Genomic DNA, 14418 nt, shown 5'->3' on the forward strand with positions numbered 1-14418 from the left:
TGGCTACTTTCAGTCCTCTCGGGAAAATGGTCCAAATGCTCTGTCACAGCACGGCTAATGGTCTGGAGGCATCACCCTTGTCGATGGTTGCATCCTATTCCTCTCTGTGAAAATGGTCCGATGCGCTGTCACTGCATGGCTAATCATCTTTGAGGTTCTCGATCATACTGGAATAGAATTTACTATCCTTTTGCGTCTATCACTACGCCCAGCACTTGCGAGTTTGAAGTTTGTCACAGTCATTCAATCCCAGAGTCCTACTCGGAATACCACGGACAAGGTTTAAACTTTCCGGACTCTCATGAATGCCACCATCAATCTAGCTTGTACCACGAAGATTCTGATTAAGAGATCTAAGAGATACTCATTCAATCTAAGGTAGAACGGAAGTGGTTGTCAAGCACGCGTTCATAGGGAATGATGATGATTGTCACGTTCATCACATTCAGGTTGAAGTGCGAATGAATATCTTAGAAGCGAAATAAGATGAATTGAATAGAAAATAGTAGTACTTTGCATTAATCTTTGAGGAACAGCAGAGCTCCACACCTTAATCTATGGAGTGTAGAAACTCTACCGTATGAAAATACATAAGTGAATATAGAGGATAAGCGTGGCCGAGTGGCCAGCCTCCCATGGAGGTCTAGAGATCTAAAAATGATCAAAAGATGTCTAATACAATAGTGAAAAGTCCTATTTATAATAAACTAGTTACTAGGGTTTACAGAAGTAAGTAATTGATCCATAAATCCACTTCCGGGGCCTACTTGGTGTGTGCTTGAGCTGAGCTTGAATGTTACACGTGTAGAGGTCATTCTTGGAGTTGAACGCCAGCTTTTGTGCCATTTTGGGCGTTGAACTCCACTTTGTAACTTGTTTCTGGCGCTGGAGGCCAGAATTGGGCATAGAGCTGGCGTTGAACTCCAGTTTGCATTATCTAAACTCGTTCAAAGTATGGACTATTATACATTTCTGGAAAGCTCTGGATGTCTACTTTCCAACGCAATTAGAAGCGTGCCATTTTGAGTTCTGTAGCTCCAGAAAATCCATTTTGAGTGCAGGGAGGTCAGAATCCAACAGCATCAGCAGTCCTTCTTCAACATCTGAATCTGATTTTTGCTCAAGTCCCTCAATTTCAGCCAGAAAATACCTGAAATCACAGAAAAATACACAAACTCATAGTAAAGTCCATAAATGTGAATTTAACATAAAAACTAATAAAAACATCCCTAAAAGTGACTAGATTCTACTAAAAATATACTAAAAATAATGCTAAAAGCATATAAATTATCCGCTCATCACAACACCAAACTTAAATTGTTGCTTGTCCCCAAGCAACTGAAAATCAAATAGGATAAAAAGAAGAGAATATACTATAAATTCCAAACTATCAATGAAACATAGCTCCAATTAAATGAGTGGGACTTATAGCTTTTTGCCTCTTGAATAGTTTTGGCATCTCACTTTATCCATTGAGGTTCAGAATGATTGGCATCTATAGGAACTCAGAGTTCAGATAGTGTTATTGATTCTCCTAGTTCAGTATGATGATTCTTGAACAAAGCTATTTTATGAGTCTTGGCCGTGGCCCTAAGCACTTTGTTTTCCAGTATTACCACCGGATACATAAATGCCACAGACACATAATTGGGTGAACCTTTTCAGATTGTGACTCAACTTTGCTAAAGTCTCCAATTAGAGGAACCAATGCTGTCCTTGAGCTCTTCTATGTCTCTTCCTTGTCTTTGTTGCTCCTCCCTCATTGCTTTTTGATCTTCTCTAATTTCATGAAGGATGATGGAGTGTTCTTGATGTTCCACCCTTAATTGTCCCATGTTGAAACTTAATTCTCCTAGGGAGGTGTTGATTTGCTCCCAATAGTTTTGTGGAGGAAAATGCATTTGAGGCATCTCCGCTATCTCATGGTGATGAGCTTCATACGCCTCTTGAGCTCCATGAATGGGCTCTCTTGCTTGCTCCATCTTTTTCTTAGTGATGGGCTTCTCTTCCTCAATGTGAATGTCTCCTTCTATGAAAGCTCCAGCTGAGTAACATAGATGGCAAATAAGATGAAGAAAAGCTAGCCTTGCCCCAGGGGAGGGCTTTTCGGCTATTTTGTAGAGTTCAAAGGAGATGACTTCATGAACTTCTACTTCCTCTCCAATCATGATGCTATGGATCATGATGGCCCGATCCACAGTAACTTCAGATCGGTTGCTAGTGGGGATGATGGAGCGTTGGATGACCTCCAACCATCCTCTAGCCACAGGCTTGAGGTCGAGTCTTCTCAGTTGAACCGGCTTGCCTTTGGAGTCAATCTTCCATTGAGCTCCTTCCACACATATGTCCATGAGGACTTAGTCCAACCTTTGATTAAAGTTGACCCTTCTAGTGTAGGGGCGCTCATCTCCTTGCATCATAGGCAAGTTAAATGCCAACCTCACATTCTCCGGACTAAAATCTAAGTATTTCCCCCAACATAATTCTTTGGATTCGGGTTCTTACTTTGATCATGGTTCCTAGTGATCCATGCATTGGCATAGAACTCTTGAACCATTAAGATACCGACTTGTTGGATGGGTTTTGTTAGAACTTCCCAACCTCTTCTTTGGATTTCATGTCAGATCTCTGGATACTCATTCTTCTTGAGCTTAAAAGGGACCTCAGGAATCACCTTCTTCTTGGCCACAACATCATAGAAGTGGTCTTGATGAGCTTTGGAGATGAATCTTTCCATCTCCCATGACTCGGAGGTGGAAGATTTTGTCTTCCCTTTTCCTTTTCTAGAGGATTCTCCGGTCTTGGGTGCCATCAATGGTAATGAAAATACAAAAGCTTATGCTTTTGCCACACCAAACTTAGAATTTTGCTCACCCTCGAGCAAGAGAAGAAAGAATAGATGATGAAGAAGAAGAAAATATGGAGGAGAGAGGGGAGGTGTGTTTCGGCCAAGAAGAGAAGAGAGGGTTGTGTTGTGTGAAAATGAGGAAGAATGGAGGGTTATATATAGGGAAGGGAGGGGGGTTAAGGTTCGGCCATATGGGTGGGTTTGGGTGGGAAATTGATTTTGAATTTTGAAGGTAGGTGGAGTTTATTGGGTAGGTTTATAGGGAAGAGTGGGTGGATGTGAGTGGTGAAGGGTTTTGGGGAAGAGTGTTTGTTGGGAATAGAAGATGATTGAGAAGAGAGAAGAGAGTGAGTGGAGGTAGGTGGGGATCCTGTGGGGTCCACAGATCCTGAGATGATCCTGTAGGGTCCACAGATCTTGAGCTGTTCAAGGATTTACAACCTTGCACCAAATTAGGCATGTAAAATACCCTTACACACAACTCTGGGCGTTCAGCGCCAGGTTGGTGCCCATTTTGGGCGTTCAACGCCCATTTGTTGCCTATTTCTGGCGTTGAACGCCAGAACCATGCTTGTTCTGGGCGTTCAGCACCAGCTCTTCTCCAGGGTGCAATTCTGGCGTTCAGCGCCCAGATGCTGCCCATTTTGGGCGTTCAACGCCCAAATACTGTCTATTTTGGGCGTTCAGCGCCAGAACCATGCTCTGTTCTGGCGTTGAACGCCAGACAGGTGCTTCCTCCAGGGTGTGATTTTCTTTCGCTGTTTTTGATTCTGTTTCTAAATTTTTCGTTTATTTTGTGACTCCACATGATCATGATCCTAAGAAAACATGAAAAACAAAAATAAAATTAGATAAATAAACATTGGGTTGCCTCCCAACAAGCGCTTCTTTAATGTCAATAGCTTGACAGTGGGCTCTCATGGAGCCTCACAGATGTGCAAAGCTTTGTTGAGACCTCCCAACACCAAACTTAGAGTTTGGATATGGGGGTTTGACACCAAATTTAGAGTTTGGTTGTGGCCTCCCAACACCAAACTTAGAATTTGACTGTGGGGGCTTTGTTTGACTCTGCTTTAAGAGAAGCTTTTTATGCTCCTCTCCATGGATGCAGAGAGAGATCCTTGAGTTGTAAACACAAGGTTGTCCTCATTTATTTGAAGGATCAATTCTCCTCTGTCCACATCAATCACAGCTCTTGTTGTGGCTAGGAAAGGTTTTCCTAGGATGATGGATTCATCCTCATCCTTCCCAGTATCTAGGACTATGAAATCAGTAGGGATGTAAAGGCCTTCAACCTTTACTAACACGTCCTCTACTTGTCCATAAGCCTGTTTTCTTGAATTGTCTACCATCTCTAATGAGATTTTAGTGGCTTGCACCCCATAGATTCCCAGTTTCTCTATTACAGAGAGGGGCATGAGGTTTATTCCTGAACCAAGGTCACACAGAGCCTTAAAGATCATGGTGCCTATGGTACAAGGTATTATGAACTTTCCAGGATCCTGTTTCTTCTGAGGCAATGTCAGTTGATCCAGATCACTCAGTTCATTGGTGAACAAGGGAGGTTCATCTTCCCAAGTCTCAATACCAAATAATTTGGCATTCAGCTTCATGATTGCACCAAGACACTTGGCAGCTTGCTCTTCAGTAACATCCTCATTCTCTTCAGAAGAAGAATACTCTTCAGAGCTCATGAATGGTGTAAGGATATTCAATGGAATCTCTATAGTCTCTAGATGAGTCTCAGATTCCTTTGGTTCCTCAGAGGGAAGCTCCTTATTGATCACTGGACGTCCCAGGAGGTCTTCCTCACTGGGATTCACGTCCTCTCCTCCCCTTACAGGTTCGGCCATTGTGATTAATTCAATGGCCTTGCACTCTCCTTTTGGATTTTCTTCTGTATTGCTTGGGAGAGTACTAGGAGGGATTTCAGTGATCCTTTTACTCAGCTGGCCCACTTGTGCTTCCAAATTTCTAATGGAAGACCTTGTTTCATTCATGAAACTTACAGTGGCCTTAGATAGATCAGAGACTAAGTTTGCTAAATTAGAGGTATTTTGTTCAGAGTCCTCTGTCTGTTGCTGAGTGGATGATGGAAAAGGTTTGCTATTGCTAAACCTGTTTCTTCCACCATTATTAAAGCCTTGTTGAGGCTTTTGATCCTTCCATGAGAAATTTGGATGATTTCTCCATGATGGATTATAGGTATTTCCATAAGGTTCACCTAAGTAATTTACCTCTGCTATTGCAGGGTTCTCAGGATCATAAGCTTCTTCTTCAGAAGATGCCTCTTGAGTACTGTTGGATGTAGCTTGCATTCCATTCAGACTCTGAGAAATCATATTGACTTGCTAAGTCAATATTTTGTTCTGAGCCAATATGGCATTCAGAGTATCAATTTCAAGAACTCCCTTCTTCATAGGCGTCCCATTACTCACAGGATTCCTCTCAGAAGTGTACATGAACTGGTTATTAGCAACCATGTCAATGAGTTCTTGAGCTTCTGCAGGTGTTTTCTTTAGGTAAATGGATCCACCTACAGAAGTATCCAATGACATCTTTGATAGCTCAGATAAACCATCATAGAATATATCCAGGATGGTCCATTCTGAAAGCATGTCAGAAGGACACTTTTTGGTCAGCTGCTTGTATCTTTCCCAAGCTTCATAGAGGGATTCACCTTCTTTCTGTCTGAAGGTTTGAACATCCACTCTAAGCTTGCTCAACTTTTGAGGAAGAAAGAACTTGGCTAAGAAAGCCGTGACCAGCTTATCCCAAGAGTTCAGGCTGTCTTTGGGTTGAGAGTCCAACCACACTCTAGCTCTGTCTCTTACAGCAAAAGGGAAAAGCATGAGCCTGTAGACTTCAGGATCTACTCCATTAGTCTTAACAGTATCACAGATCTGCAAGAATTCAGTTAAGAACTGAAAAGGATCTTCAGATGGAAGTCCATGAAACTTGCAGTTCTGCTACATCAGAGAAACTAGCTGAGGTTTCAGCTCAAAGTTGTTTGCTCCAATGGCTGGAATGGAGATGCTTCTTCCATGTAAATTGGAATTTGGTGTAGTAAAGTCACCAAGCATCCTCCTTGCATTATTATTGTTGGGTTCGGCTGCCATCTCCTTTACTTGTTCAAAATTTTCAATAAGGTTGTCTCTGGATTGTTGTAATTTAGCTTCTCTTAGTTTCCTCTTTAGAATCCTTTCAGGTTCTGGATCAGCTTCAACAAGAATGCCTTTTTCTTTGTTCCTGCTCATAAAAAAGAGAAGAGAACAAGAAAAGAAGAGGAATCCTCTATGTCACAGTAAAGAGGTTCCTTAATGTTAGTAGAAAAAGAAAAGGAATATGGGTGAAGAAGAATGAAGAACCCAAACACAAGGGTAAGGATAGGAGCAGTGAATTGAGATGAGGAGATGTTAGTAGATGAATAAATAAATAGAATAAGATGAGAGAGGGAGAATTTCGAAAATAATTTTTTAAAAAGAGTTAGTGATTTTCAAAAATAGTTTTTGAAAAAGGTTAGTAGTTTTTCGAAAATTAAAATAAAAAATCAAAATAATTAGTTAATTAAAAAGAATTTTTGAAAAAGAGGGAAGACATTTTCGAAAATTAGAGAGAGAGAGAGTTAGTTAGGTAGTTTTGAAAAAGATAAGAAACAAACAAAAAGTTAGTTAGTTAGTTGAAACAATTTTGAAAATCAATTTTGAAAAGATAAGGAGATAAGAAGTTAGAAAAGATATTTTAAAATCAAATTTTTGAAAAAGATAGAATAAGAAGATATTTTTGAAAAGATTTGATTGAAATTAGTTTTGAAAAAGATTTGGTTTTTTAAAATCACAATTAATGACTTGATTCACAAGAAATCACAAGATATGATTCTAGAACTCAAAAGTTTGAATCTTTCTTAGCAAGCAAGTAGCAAACTTGAAATTTTTGAATCAAAACATTAATTGGTGATGTTATTTTCGAAAATTAGGATATAAAGATAAGAAAAAGATTTTTGAAAAATATTTTTAAAATTTTCGAAAATAAATAAGAAAAATGAAAAAGATTTGATTTTTGAAAAAGATTTTGAAAAAGATAAGATTTTTTAACTTGAAAATTTGATTTGACTCATAAAAATAACTAGATTTTAAAAATTTTTGAAAAAGTCAAATCTAATTTTCGAAATTTTGAGAGAAAAGAGGGAAAGATATTTTTTTGATTTTTGAATTTTTATGATGAGAGAGAGAAACATGAAAATGATGCAATGCATGAAAATTTTGGATCAAAACAATGAATGCATGCAAGAATGCTATGAATGTCAAGATGAACACCAATAACACTTTGAAGATCATGATGAACATCAAGAACATATTTTTGAAAATTTTTATATGCAATGAAAACATGCAAGACATCAAACTTAGAAATCTTTAATGCTTAGGCACTAAGAATTCAAGAATGCATATGAAAAATACCATACAACACAAAACAAGAAAACATCAAGATCAAACAAGAAGACTTACCAAGAACAACTTGAAGATCATGAAGAACACTATGAATGCATGAATTTTCGAAAAATACAAGATGAATATGCAATTGACACCAAACTTACAATTTGACTCAAGACTCAAACAAGAAACATGAAATATTTTTTATTTTTATGATTTTATGAATTTTTTTGTATTTTCTTTTAAATTTTTTTTTCGAAAATCATTTTGAAAAACAAAAATAAGGATTCCAAAATTTTTAATATGAATTCCAGGAATCTTATGCTCTTTAGTCTAAAGCTCCAATCAAAGGGTCAGGCATGGCTTAATAGCCAGCCAAGCTTTAGTATGTAACTCAAACATGACACGCCTGACATACCCTACAGCCAGCCAGGCTTTAGCATGCTTCATGAAACACTAGAATTCATTCTTAAAAATTCTGAAGAAAAATATATTTTCGAAAACATTTTTATTTTAAAATTTTTTTCGAAAAAAAGGGAAAACTTTTGAAAACTTTTTGAAAAATTTTTTGAAAATAAAACAAAAGAATATTACCTAATCTGAGCAACAAGATGAACCGTCAGTTGTCCAAACTCGAACAATCCCCGGCAACGGCGCCAAAAACTTGGTGCACGAAATTGTGATCTCTGGTAATGGCTACAAAGGCTTGGTGCTCTAATCTCAATTCATAATTTGTCACAACTTCGATACAACTAACCAGCAAGTGCACTAGGTCGTCCAAGTAATAAACCTTACGTGAGTAAGGGTCGATCCCACGGAGATTGTTGGTATGAAGCAAGCTATGGTCACCTTGTAAATCTCAGTTAGGCGGATATAAAATAATTATGGAGTTTTCAAAATTAAATAATAAAAGAAGGATAGAAATACTTATGTAAATCATTGGTGAGAATTTCAGATAAGCGCATAGAGATGCTTTCGTTCCTCTGAATCTCTACTTTCCCGCTGTCTTCATCCAACCAGTCTTACTCCTTTCCATGGCTGGCTTTTTGTAAAGATGTCACCGGTGCCAATGGCTACTTTCAGTCCTCTCGGGAAAATGGTCCAAATGCTCTGTCACAGCACGACTAATCGTCTGGAGGCATCACCCTTATCGATGGTTGCATCCTATTCCTCTCTGTGAAAATGGTTCGATGTGCTGCAACTGCATGGCTAATCATCTTTGAGGTTCTCGATCATACTGGAATAGAATTTACTATCCTTTTGCGTCTGTAACTATGCCCAGCACTTGCGAGTTTGAAGTTCGTCACAGTCATTCAATCCCAGAGTCCTACTTGGAATACCACGGACAAGGTTTAGACTTTCTGGACTCTCATGAATGCCGCCATCAATCTACCTTGTACCACGAAGATTCTGATTAAGAGATCTAAGAGATACTCATTCAATCTAAGGTAGAACGGAAGTGGTTGTCAAGCACGCGTTCATAGGGAATGATGATGATTGTCACGTTCATCACATTCAGGTTGAAGTGCGAATGAATATCTTAGAAGCGAAATAAGATGAATTGAATAGAAAACAGTAGTACTTTGCATTAATCTTTGAGGAACAGCAGAGCTCCACACCTTAATCTATGGAGTGTAGAAACTCTACCGTATGAAAATACATAAGTGAATATAGAGGATAAGCGTGGCCGAGTGGCCAGCCTCCCATGGAGGTCTAGAGATCTAAAAATGATCAAAAGATGTCTAATACAATAGTGAAAAGTCCTATTTATAATAAACTAGTTACTAGGGTTTACAGAAGTAAGTAATTGATCCATAAATCCACTTCCGGGGCCTACATGGTGTGTGCTTGGGCTGAGCTTGAATGTTACACGTGTAGAGGTCCTTCTTGGAGTTGAACGCCAGCTTTTGTGCCATTTTGGGCGTTGAACTCCACTTTGTAACTTGTTTCTGGCGCTGGACGCCAGAATTGGGCATAGAGCTGGCGTTGAACGCCAGTTTGCGTCGTCTAAAATCGTTCAAAGTATGGACTATTATACATTGCTGGAAAGCTCTGGATGTCTACTTTCCAACGCAATTGGAAGCGCGCCATTTTGAGTTCTGTAGCTCCAGAGAATTCATTTTGAGTGCAGGGAGGTCAGAATCCAACAGCATCAGCAGTCCTTCTTCAACCTCTGAATCTGATTTTTGCTCAAGTCGCTCAATTTTAGCCAGAAAATACCTGAAATCACAGAAAAACACACAAAGTCATAGTAAAGTCGAGAAATGTGAATTTAACATAAAAATTAATGAAAAAATCCCTAAAAGTGACTAGATTCTACTAAAAACATACTAAAAACAATGCCAAAAGCGTATAAATTATCCGCTCATCACTGTTCTTGTGCCTGTGATTCCGAGTGGACTCAGCTAAGTCATTGATCAGTTGCCATGCTTCATCTATGGTCTTGTACTTTTTTAGGGAACCATTACTAGCACCATCCAGTGTAGTTTTATCCCGAGGCTTCATGCCTTGAGTGAAGTTGCTGATCAACACTAGCCTGTCAATCATGTGATGGGGGCATACATCCAGAAGGTTCTTAAAGTGCTCCCAGTACTCATAGAGAGTCTCTGGTTCACCTTGAACAATGCAGGAGATCTCTTTCCTCAATCTATCTGTAACTTCAGCTGGAAAGTATTTTTCCAGGAATTCTCTTCTAAGCGTATCCCAATTGGTAACAGTTGCTTCAGGTTGGGAGTAGTACCACTCCCTTGCCTTTCCCTCAAGAGAAAATGGGAAGGCTGTCAATAGAATAGAAGTTTCATTTACACCATGACGCCTAACAGTAGAACAAGCTGTTTGAAAATCCCTGAGGTGCTTGATAGGCTCTTGAGCAGGTAAGCCATGAAACTTGGGCATCAAGTTGATTAGTGCGGTCTTCAGTTCAAAATCTTCAGCCAGATTTGGATGATGCACTTGATACGGTTGCAGTGTAAAATCTGGGGCTCCAGCTTCCTGGAGAGTAATATTCCTAGGTGCTGCCATTCTATCTGCATGTGAATCAACTGAATCAGTAGTAAAAGAGCTTGTTTCTCTCTCAGATGGCGGTTCAGATTCACCCTCAGATGAGACTGGTGAATTGATAATAATCACTTCACCACCCTCAGAGTCTAACCGATGCCGAGCTCGCCTAATACGTGAAATAGTTCTTTCAATTTCAGGATCAAATGTGGCTAAGCTCGGATCAGGCAGCGAACGCGTCATTCAATGAGAGAAACATACAGCTCATGGTAATAAAATAAATTAAAATATGCAAATAAAAATAAAAATATGTATACTAATTAATAATTTAGCACGCTATTGCAACTCCCCAGCAACGGCGCCATTTTGACGATTAGATTTCTTGCTAGTAAAGAATTTTATAAAAAATAATCACGTTGTAGGTATAGTTTCTAAACCAACAGAGAATCCTTTCATACAAAAACTTTAGTTATCACTAAAGCAAACCCAATAAAATTGATAACCGAAGTATTTAAACCTCGGGTCGTCTCTCAAGGAATTACAGGGAAGTATAATTTATTATTAGTTATGAGATAGTATATTTTTGGAATTTTTGAATAAGGAACAAGAAAAATAAATTGCAAGAAAGTAAATTAATAATTATGAAAAACTCTTGACAAGGTATGAGAACTGGAAATCCTATCCTAGTTATCCTTATCAGGTGTGATGAGAATTGTTTATTGCTCCCACTTAGTTGTCCCTTACTAAATAAAGGAAAGTCAGGTAGACTAATCAACTTGATTCCTCAAGTCCTAGTCAACTCATATGGAAAGACTAGCTTTAGAGGGATCCAAATCAATCAGTAAATTCCAATTTTCAATCAACAGCTGAGTTTGATAACTCAAGTGTCACCAATTACTCAACCAAAGCCAAAAGGGGAAAAAATCCAAATTATTTATATCATAAATGGAAGAAAGTAATCATAATTCTGAAATACCTCAAATTGCATTGAATAAAGAAATTAATTCTAACATGGAGTTCATAAATTGAATTGGGAAAGTAAACAAACTAAAGTCATAGCATAAATAGAAGTAGAAGAGAACATAAATTAAAGGAACATTGAACCTGGAATGAAGAACTAACCATAAACTAAGAGAAATCCTAATCCTAAAACCTAAGAGAGAGGAGAGAGCCTCTATCTAGAAAACTACATCTAAAACCTAAAATTGTTAATAATAAATGTATGATTGATGAATGTTGAATGAATGATTTGATTCCCTCAGTCTCCAGCCTCTATTCTGTGTTTCTGGGCTTGGATTTGGCCGAAAAGGGGCCCAGAAATCGCTGAGGGCATTTTCTGTAATTTTCTGCACGTGGCGTCTGTCACGCGTGCGCGTTGGTCACGCGTGCGCGTCATTTGGCGATTTTTCTTCCCATGCATACGCGTCAGTCACGCGTACGTGTCGCTTGTGTTCTGCGCAAGGCACGCATCCGCGTCGTTCATGCGTGCGTGTCGCTGCTAGTTCCTCAAATATTTTATTTTTATTATTCCTTCCACTTTTACATGTTTCCGTTCCATCCTTTAAGCCATTCCTACCCTATAAAGCCTGAAAATACTTAACACACAGATCACGGCATCGAATGGTAATAAAGGATAATTAAAATTAACACTTTTAAGGCCTCGGAAACATGTTTTCACATCTATCACCGAATAAGGAGGAATTGTAAAACCATGCAAATAATGTGAATAAGTGAGCAAAGACTTGATAAAAACCACTCAATTGAGCACAAGATAAATCATAAAATAGTGGTTTATCAGTGACATTTATGAAAATAGGTGTGTGAATTCTAAATTAGGCGCCGTTTAGAACATACACACTATCATGGAGATCTATGTCACAATTACACAAAAGAAGGATGCACCTCACTCATTCAAGTGTGCTTGAAGTACTTCAAAGAAAACTTGTAGGTTAAGACAACCAAACAAGCAATAAAGAAGCATAAAGACATTCAAGCAAAAATCAAGCAATTGTGAATTGGATAATGAATGGACTTTGATTGATGTGCAAGAAAACTTAATGAACAAAATTAAATATCAAACTTACACACCAATCAATGACACACTCACACACATGTAAATTCATTTGAATCACCTAATTGACATAAAAGTGGAACACATGGGTACTATGGAACTTAGGAAAAAGAAGATAGAAGTGAAAATCAATCACATAGCAAGTGATGGCCAAAATTCACTCACTATATAATGAATCCGTTCTTTGGCAAGCGCACCATAATATCATCAAGTAATAACCCACTAGGAGTGGGGTCAAATCCCATAGAGATTGGTAGATTGAGCAACTTTAATTAATGGGTGAATTAGCTAAGCTAATCAAGAATGATTATGAATGCAGAATTCTAAACAGTAGGATTGTAAATGACTTAAAAATAAGAGAAAGCAATAAAGTGCAGAAATGTAAAGAGCAAGAAAGTAAATGACAAAAACATAAATGACTGAATTGTAAATGGGGAATGGGTTGATAGCAGAAATTAAAGAAAGCTATAAAAAACGGGGAAGATAAGAATAGGGAAGATTCATTGGAGTTGGGAGATATTGCTCTCTTTGGATTAAATTCAGATCATCTCATCTTCAATTATGCAACTCATTTACCTCTTGGCAATCAAGATTGATTGAACCCCAATTCCTTGGTAATTCAATCTCTCAAATCTTGACAATCAACCAATTTCTTGGTCTAATTGCTCATGAAGAGAGATAAGCTTGGTCCCTGATTTTAGCACACATCATCATAGATCCAAATATTTGGGCAAATTTCATGTCACCGTATCCAATTCCAAAACCCAGATCTACTTAATGTGAGAAGGGATTTCAAGCATAGTTTCATGTTTCCTTTTCCAAGGTTCCCATGAAATCCAATTTGCATTCAATCTCTTTTCCAAGATAATTGAACGCTAAGCATGAATAACGAAATTCCTTCTAGCAAATCAAAGAGAAGATGAAGAGAAGAAGAAATTCACTATCAATTAATCCATCAAGTACAATAGAGCTCTCTCTCCCATTGAGAGGGAAATTAGCTTCTTACAGATCTCAAGTACAAAACGGAAATTCAATCTGGAAAATAAACTAAGTGCAAAAGTGAAAGAAAAGCATAAGTTCCTAAAAGTCTCCAGAAGCTAAAAGTTCCAAAGGTTCATTTCTAATTCAAGGTACCACCTATTTATACAAATTTTCTGTGAGTCCTCAGGTGTACTTGCAAGTTCTCAAAGTGGGCCTTTCACATTTTTAGTTAGTACAATCCATTTAGCTGAATATTCTACTCCCAGGAGAACGTAGCACTTTTCAGGAGAGTGGAGCGCTCTTGCACCAACGTGTACGCGTCACCTACGCGTGTGCGTCATTCAGCATTTTGCACTTGTCATGCATACGAATCACCCACGCGTGCGCGTCATCATTGTCTTCAGCACTTTTCATGCGCACGCATCACCCACGCGTACGCATCATCTTCAGCGCTCTTCAGGAGAGCGTAGCGTTCGCGCCAAGAGCGCTCTCCCACGCGTACGCGTGGCCTTTCAAATACCCCTTCCACGCGTACACATCACCCACGCATAGGCGTCGCTAGCCAAACTTTTAATCCCAACTTTGAAAACTATCGCAGGCACTCTTGGTTGAAGAACGTAGCGCTCTTGGGTGAAGAATGTAGCTCCTCCTACGCGAACGCGTCATCCACGCTTACGCGTCATCCACGCGTACGCGTCATCCACGCGTACGCGTCATCCACGCGTACGCATGGCCTTTCAAAAATACCACTTTCACGCTCATGCTTTCTCCACGCGTTCGCATGATCCTTCAGAATGCCACTTCCACGCGTACGCGTCACCCACTCGTACGCGTCGCTAGCCAAATTTTCTTGGGTGAAGAACGTAGCGCTCTTGAAGGCGAGCGTAATGTTATCCTGGTCATGTATGGTGCTGCAGGAGAACGTACCGCTTTTTGCAAGAAATGCAGCGCCAGAGGTGCTCCCCTGTTTTCATCCTTTGTTGTTCTTTTCACCTGAAATTCAAGCAAAACACATTTGAAAGTAATGTCCCTTAATTTCATCATATAGTTCATATAATTGCATCACTTGAATGAAATTTTACTGATTCTAT

The 14418-nt window shown here is 38.9% G+C and overlaps 1 non-coding gene across 1 annotated transcript; it reads left to right on the plus strand.

Moving 5' to 3' along the window:
* Positions 1-5460: 5460 nt before the first annotated feature.
* On the plus strand, positions 5461-5568 carry LOC112788087 (small nucleolar RNA R71). Its single transcript, XR_003195467.1, has one exon. It is a non-coding gene; the product is annotated as a small nucleolar RNA R71 (small nucleolar RNA).
* Positions 5569-14418: the final 8850 nt, after the last annotated feature.

Source organism: Arachis hypogaea, chromosome 20 (assembly GCF_003086295.3).
Source record: "Arachis hypogaea cultivar Tifrunner chromosome 20, arahy.Tifrunner.gnm2.J5K5, whole genome shotgun sequence".
NCBI classification, from domain to species: domain Eukaryota; kingdom Viridiplantae; phylum Streptophyta; class Magnoliopsida; order Fabales; family Fabaceae; genus Arachis; species Arachis hypogaea.